The sequence below is a fragment of the Columba livia genome, unplaced genomic scaffold (genome assembly GCF_036013475.1).
Source record: "Columba livia isolate bColLiv1 breed racing homer unplaced genomic scaffold, bColLiv1.pat.W.v2 Scaffold_286, whole genome shotgun sequence".
Lineage (NCBI taxonomy): Eukaryota > Metazoa > Chordata > Aves > Columbiformes > Columbidae > Columba > Columba livia.
In genome coordinates, this window is record NW_027043323.1 from 140,001 (window position 1) to 147,500 (window position 7,500).

Genomic DNA, 7,500 nt, shown 5'->3' on the forward strand with positions numbered 1-7,500 from the left:
GGGAAAGAAAGAAAGAAGAAAGAAAGAAGGAAAGAAAGAAAGACAGAAAAAAAAAAAGAAAGAAAGAGGAGAGAAAGAAAAAAGGAAGAAAGAAAGAAAGAAATAAATTAAGAAATAATAAAGAAAGAAAGCGTGAAAGAAAGAAAGACAGAAAAAGAAAGAAAGAAAGAAATAAGAAAGAAAGAAAGAAGAATGAAAGACAGAAAAAAGAAAGAAAGAAAAAAAAAAGAAAGAAAGAAAGTAGGAAAGAAAGAAGGAAAGAAAGGAAGTAAGAAAGAAAGAAAGAAAGAAAAAAAAAACAAAGAAAGAATGAAAGAAAAAGAAAGAAAGAAAGAAAGTAGGAAGGAAAAAAAGCAGGAAAGAAAGAAAGAAAAAAGAATGAAAGAATGTTGGAAAGAAAGAAAGTAGGAAAGAAAAAAAGAAAGAAAAAAGTAAGAAAGGGAGAAAGAAAGAAAGAAAGAAAGAAAGATAGAAATAACAAAGAAAAAAGAAAGTAAAAACAAAGAAAGAAATTAAAACGAAAGAAAGAAAGATAGCAAGAAACAAGAAAGAAAGAAGAAAGAAAGAAAAAAAGAAAGAAAGAGAAGAAGAAAAAGAAAGAGGAAAGAAAGAAGAAAGAAATAAAGAAAATAGAAAAAATAAAGAAATAAAGAAAAAAAGAAAGAAAAAAGAAAGAAAGAAAGATAGAAGAAAGATAGAAAGAAGGAAAGAAAGAAAGAAAAAGAGAAAGAAAGAATGAAAAGAGAAAGAAAGAAAGAAGGAAAGGAAGGAAAGAAAGAAAGGAAAGAAAGAAATAGAGAAAGAGAGTAGGAAATTAAGAAACTAGGAAAGAAAGAAGAAAGAAAGAAAAAAAGCAGAAAAAAAAAGAAAAAAGAAAGAAAGAAAGAAATTAAAAATGAAAGAAAGAACTTAATAAGAAATAAAGAAATAAAGAAAGAAGGAAAGAAAGTAGGAAAGAAAGAAAGAAAGAAAGAAAGAAAGAAAGAAAGAAAAAGAGAAAGAAGAAAGAAAGAAAGAAAAAAGAAAAAAAGAAAAAGAACTTAAAATAAATAAATAAAGAAAGAAAGAAAAGAGAAAGAAAGAAAGAAAAAAAGAAAGAAAGAAAGAAATTAAAAAAAAAGAAGAAAGATTGCAAAAAAAAGAAAGAAGAAGGAAAGAAAAAAGAAATAAAAAAAGAAATAAAAGAAAGAGTAAAAGAATAAAGATATAAAGAAAGAAAGGAAGAAAGAAGGAAAGAAAGTAATTAAAAAAAGAAAGAAAGGAAAAAGAATGAAAGAAAAAAGAATGAAAGAAAAAAGATAGTAAGAAAGAAATTAAATAAAAGAAAGAAAGAAAGATAGAAAAAAGAAATAAAGAGAAAGAAAGAAAGAAAGTAGGAAAGAAAGAAAGAAAGAAGCAGGAAAGTAAGAAAAAAGAAACCAGGAAAGAAAGAAAGAAAGAAAGACAGTAGGAAAGAATGAAAGAAATAAAGAAAGAAAAAAGAAAAAAGAAAGAAAGAAAGAAAGATACTAAAAAAGAAAGAAATATAGAAAAAAGAAAGAAAAAAAAAGAAGGGAATAAATTAAAAATGAAAGAAAGTAGGAAAGAAAGAAGGAGGAAAGAAAGAAAGAAAGAAAGGAAGAAAGAAAGATATTAAAAAGAAAGAAAATGAAAGTAAGAAAGAAAGAATAAAGAAAGAAAGAAGAAAGAAGAAAGAAAAAAAAAGTAAGAAAGAAAAAGAAAGAAAGAAATAAGAAGAAAGAAGAAATTAAATATAAGACAGAAAGAAAGAAAAAAAGAAAGACAGAAAGAAAGAAAGAAAGAACGAAAGAAAGAAAGAAAGAAAGATATTTAAAAAGAAAGAAAGAATTTCTTTAATTTTAATTAAAAGTTTCTTTTAATTTTAATTAAAAATTTCTTTTTAATTAAAAATTTCTGTAATTTTAATTTGAAATTTCTTTTAATTTTAACTAAAAATTTCTTTTTAATTAAAAATTTCTCTTAATTTTAATTAAAAATTTCTTTTTAATTAAAAATTTCTTTTTAATTAAAAATTTCTTTTTTATAAAAAAGAAAGAAAAAATGAAGAAAAAATTTTTTAATATCTTCCTTTTTCCTTTCTTTTTCTTTCTTCTTTCTTTCTTTTTTCTTTCTTTCTTTCCTTTCTTTTTCTTTCTTTCTTTCTTTCTTCTTCTTTGTTTGTTTTTTTATTCTTTCTTTCTTTCTTCCTACTTCCTTTCCTTCTTTCTTTCTTCCTAAATTCTTACTTTCTTTCTTCCTTCTTTCTTTCTTACTTTCCTACTATCTTTCTTTCCTACTTTCTTTCTTTATTTCTTTCTTTTTTCTTTCTTTTTCCTTTTTCTTTCTTTCATTATTTCGTTCTTTCTTTTTTTCTTTCTTTTTTCTTTCTTTTTCTTTTTTTCTTTATTTTTTTTCTTTCCTTCCTTTCCCTCTTTCCTACTATATTTCTTGCTTTACTACAGTCTTTCCTTCTTTCTTTTTTCTTTCTTACTTCTTTCTTTCTCTCTTTCTTTTTTCTTTCAATTTTTTTTCTTTCTTTCTTTCTTTCTTTCTTCTTTCTTTTTTCTTTCTTTCTTTATATTTTCTTTTTTCTTTCTTTCTTTTTTCTTTCTTCTTTCTTTCTCCTTTTCTGTCTATCTTACTTTTTTCTTTCTTTCTTTCTTTTTTAATTTCTTCTTTTTTCTTTCTTTTTTTTCCTTTCTTTATTTTTTATTTCTTTTTTCTTTCTTTCTTTCTTTTTCTTCCTTTCTTTCTTTCTTTTTATCTTTCTATCTTACTTTTTCTTCTTTCTTTCTTTTTTCTTTCTTCTTTCTTCCTTTCTTTCTTTATTTTCTACTTTCTTTCTCTCTTCTTTTTTCCTTTCTTCTTTTTTATTGCTTTCTTTCTTTTTTCTTTCTTTCCTCTTTCTTTTTTTTCCTTTTTTTCCTTTCTTTCTTTCTTGTTTCTTTCTTTCTTTCCTCTTTTCCTTCTTACTTCTTTCCTTTTTAATTTCTTTCTTTTTTCTTTCTTTCTTTTTTCTTACTTTTTCTTTCTTTTTTTTCTTCATTCTTCCTTTCTGTCTTTCTTATTTAATTTCTTTCTTTCTTTCTTTTTTATTTCCTTCTTTCTTTCTTCTTTCTTTCTCTCTTTCTTATTTATTTATTTTATTTATGTATTTATCTTTCTTTCTTTCCTACTTTCTTTCTTTCTTTCCTACTTTCTTTCTTTCTTTCTCTCTTTCTATCTTTCTTTTTTCTTTCTTCTTTCTTTCTTTCTTTAATACTTTCTTTCATTCTTTTTTCATTCTTTTTTTTTCTTTTTTCATTTTTCTTAGTATTTTTCTTTCTCTCTTTCTTTCTGTCCTTCTTTCTTTCTTCTTTCTTTCTTTCTTTCTTTATTTCTTTTTTCTTTCTTTCTTACTTTATTTTTCTTCTTTCCTTCTTCTTTCTTTCTTTCTTTTTTCTTTATTTATGTATTTATTTATTTATTTATATTTTCTTTCTTTCATACTTTCCCTCTTTCCTACTGTCTTTCTTGCTTTCCTACATTCTTCCTTTCTTTCTTTTTTGTTTCTTAATTCTTTCTTTCTCTCTTCTTTTTTCTTTCTTTTTTTCTTTCTTTCTTTTTTCTTCCCTTTTTCTTTCTTTCTTTCTTTTCTTTCTTTCTTTTTTTCTCTTTTTCTTTCTATCTTACTTTTTTCTTTCTTTCTTTCTTTCCGTTTTCTTTCTTTCTTTCTTGATTTCTTCTTTCTTTCCTGCTTTCTTTCTCTCTTCTTTTTTCCTTTCTTTATTTTTCTTTCTTTCTTTTTCTTTCTTTCCTCTTTATTTATTTATTTTTTCTTTCTCTCCTACTTTCTTTCTTTCTTTCCTACTTCCTCTTCTTTTCTCTATCTTTCTTTCTTTTTTTTTTTCTTTCTTTCCTTCTCTCTTTTTCTTTCTTTCTTTCTTTCTTTTCTTTCTTTCTTTCTTTGTTTCTTTCTTTCATTCTTTCTTGTGTCTTTCTTTCTTTCTTCTTTTCCTTCTTTCTTTCTTTCTTTTTCTTCTTACTTCTTTCTTTCTTCTTTCTTTCTTTCTTTATTAATTTATTTTTTCTCTCTTTCCTACTTTTTCTTTCTTTCCTACTTTCCGTCTTTCTTTTTCTCTTTCTCTTTTTCTTTGTTTTTCTTTCTTTCTTTCTTTCTTTCTTTCTTTCTTTCTTTCTTTCTTTCTTTCTTTCTTTCTTTCTTTCTTTCTTTCTTTCTTTCTTTCTTGCCTACTTTCTCTCTTTCCTACTTTCTTTCTTTCTTTCTTGCCTACTTTCTCTCCTTCTTTTCTTTCTTTCTTTTTTCTTTCTTTCTTTCTTCTTCTTTAATTTCTTTCTTTCTTTCTTTGTTCTTTATTTAGTCTTTCTTTCTTTCTTCCTTCTTTCTTTCTTTCTTTCTTTCTTTCTTTCTTTCTTTCTTTCTTTCTTTCTTTCTTTCTTTCTTTCTTTCTTTCTTACTTCTTTCTTTTTTTTTAATTTCTTTCTGTTTTCTTTCTTTCTTTCTTTTTTCTTTCTTTTTTCTTTCTTTCTTTCTTTCTCTTTTCTGGCTTTCTATCTTACTTTTTTCTTTCTTGCTTGCTTTTTTTCTTTCTTTCTTTCTTTCTTTCTTTCTTACTTTCTCTCTTTCATTCTTTCTTTTTTCTTTCTTTATTACTTTTTCTGTCTTTCTTTCTTTCTTTTTTCTTTCTTTCCTCTTGCTTTTTTCTTATTTCTTTCTTTCTTTCTTTCTTTCTATTTCTTTCTTTCTTCTTTCTTCTTTCTTTCTTTCTTTTTTCTACTTTATTTCGTTTTAATTTTTTCTTTCTTTTTTCTTTCTTTTTTATTTTTTCTTCCTTTTTTCTTTCTTTCCTTTTTCTTTCTTTTTTCTTTCTTTATTTTTCTTTCTTTCTTTCTCTTTCCTTTCTTTCCTACAATCTCTCTTTCTTTCTTTCTTTCTTTCTGTCATAAAGGAATGCAAAAATGAAAAAAGAAGAAAAAAGAAAGAAAGAAAGAAGAAAGAAGAAAGAAAGAAAGAGAGAAAGTAGGAAAGAAAGAATGAAAGAAAAAAGAAAGAAAGAATGTAAGAAAGACGAAAGAAAGAAAGAAAGAAAGAAAAATGTAGAGAAAGAAAGAAAGAAAGAAAGAAAGGAAAAGGAAAGAAAGATAGGAATAAAGAAATAAAGAAAGAAAAAATAAAGAAGAATGAAAGAGAAAGTAGGAAAGAAAGAAAGAAAGAAAGAATGATAAAAGAAAGAAAGAAGAAAGAAAGGAGAAGAAAGAGAGAAAGTAGGAAGCAAAGAAGGAAAGAAAAAAGAAAGAAAGTAAGAAGGAAGAAAGAAGAAAAAAGAAAAAAAAAAGGAAAGAAAGAAAGAAAGAAATTAAAAAAAAGAAAGAACGAAAGATAGAAAAAAAAAGACAGCAAGAAGAAAGAAATAAAAACAAAATACGAAGGAAAGAAAAAGGAAAAAGAAGAAAGAAAGAAAGAAAGAAAATAGAAAGAATGAAAGATAGAAAACAGAAAGAAAGGAGAAGAAAGAAAGACAGAAAGAAAAAATAAAGAAAGAAAGAAAAAGAAAAGAAAGGAAGAAATAAAGAAGAAAGAAAAAATGAAAGAAAAAATAAAAAAGTAAGAAGGAAAGAAAGAAAGTAGGAAAGAAAGAAAGCAAGCAAGAAAGAAAGAAAAAAGAGAGAATAAAGAAAAAAGAAAGAAAAAAGAAAGAAAAAGAAAGAAAAGAGAGAGAATGAAGAAAGAAAGAAAGAAAAATGAAAGACAGAAAAAAAGAAAGAAAGAATAAAGAAGACAGAAAAAAGAAAGAAAGAAAGAGGAAAAAATTTAAAAAAGAAAGAGAGATAGAAAAAAAGAAAGAAGGAAAGAAATTAAAAAAGAAAGAAAGAAGAGAGAAAGAAAGAAAGAAGAAAGAAAGAAAAAGAAAGTAAGAAAGAAAGATATTAAAAAAAAAAGAAAGAAAGAGAAAATAGAAAGAAAGAAGAAAGAAAGAAAGAAAAACGAAAGAAAGAAAGACGAAAAAAGGAAAAAGAAAGAAAGAAAAAAGAAAGAAAGACGAGAAAGAAAGGGAAAAGAAAGAAAGAAAGAAAGAAAGAAATTAAAAAAAGGAAAGAAAGAAAGAAGGAAAGAAAGAAAGAAAGAAATTCATAAAGAGAAAGAAAGAAAGATAGAAAAAAAAAGAAAGAAAGAGAAGAAGAAAGAAAGAAAGAAATTAAAAAAAGAAAGAAAGAAACAAGAAAGTATGATAGAAAGAAAGAAAGAAAGAAGAAATAAAGAAAAGATAAAGAAAAAAGAAAGAAAGATTAAAGGAAAGAAAGAAAGAAAGAAAGAAAAAAGAAGGAAAGAAAGAAAGACAGAAAAAAAGAAAGAAAGAAAGAAAGAAGAAAATAGAGAAAGAAGAAAGAAAGAAAATGAAAGAAAGAAAGAGATAAAGAAAGAACAAAGAAAGTAGGAAAGAAACAAAAAAGAAAAAAAGAAAGAAAAAAGAAAGAAAGGAAGTAGAAAGAAAGAATGAAAGAAAGGTAGGAAGAAAGAAAGAAAAAAAAAGAAAGAAAGAAGAATGAAAAAATAATGGAAGAAAGAAAAATAAAAAAAGAAAAGAAGAAAGAAAGAAAGAAAGGAAGAAAAAAAGAAAAGAAATAAAGATAGAAAGAAACGAAAGAAATTAAAAATATGAAAGAAAGAAAGAAAGAACAAAGAAAGAAAGAAAGAAGAGAGAACGAAAAAAGAAGAAGAAAGAAAGAAAGAATAAAGAAAGAAAGAAAATAAATAAAGAAAGAAAGAAGGAAAAAAGAAAGAAGGAAAGAAAGAAAATAGAATGAAAGAAAGAAAGAAAGAAAAAGGAAGGAAAGAAAAAAGGAATAAGAAAGATAGAAAGAAGGAAAGAAAGAAAGACAGAGAAAAAGAAAGAAAGAAAGCAGAGAGAAAGAAAAATAAAGAAAAAAAAGGAAAGAAAATGAAAGATATAAACAAAGTAGGAAAGGGAAAGAAGGAAAGAAAGAAGGAAAGAAAAAGAAAGTAAGAAAGAAAGAAAAAAATGAAAGGAAGAAAAGAGGAAAGAAAAAATAAATAAAGAAAGAAAGAAAGAATGAAAGAAGTTAATTAAGAGAGAAAAAAGAAAGAAAAAAGAAAGAAAGAAATTAAAAATGAAATAACTTAGAAAGAAAGAAAGTAGAAGAAAGAAAAAAAAAAGAAAGAAAGGAGGAAAGAAAAAAGAAAGACAGAAAGACAGAAAGACAGAAAGACAGAAAGACAGAAAGAAAGAAAGAAAGAAAGAAAGAAAGGAAAGAAATAAGGAAAGAAAGAAAGAAAGAAGGAACACAGGAAGAAATAAAGAAAGAAAAAAGAATGAAAGAAAAAAGAAAGAAAGAAGAAAGAAAGAAAGAAAGAAATTAAAAAGAAAGAAAGAAAGAAAGTAAGTAGGAAAGAAGAAAGAAAAAAGAAAGAAAGAGTGAAAGTAGGAAAGAAAGAAAGAAGGAAAGAAAGAAAGAAAGAGAGGAAAGAAAGAAGAAAAA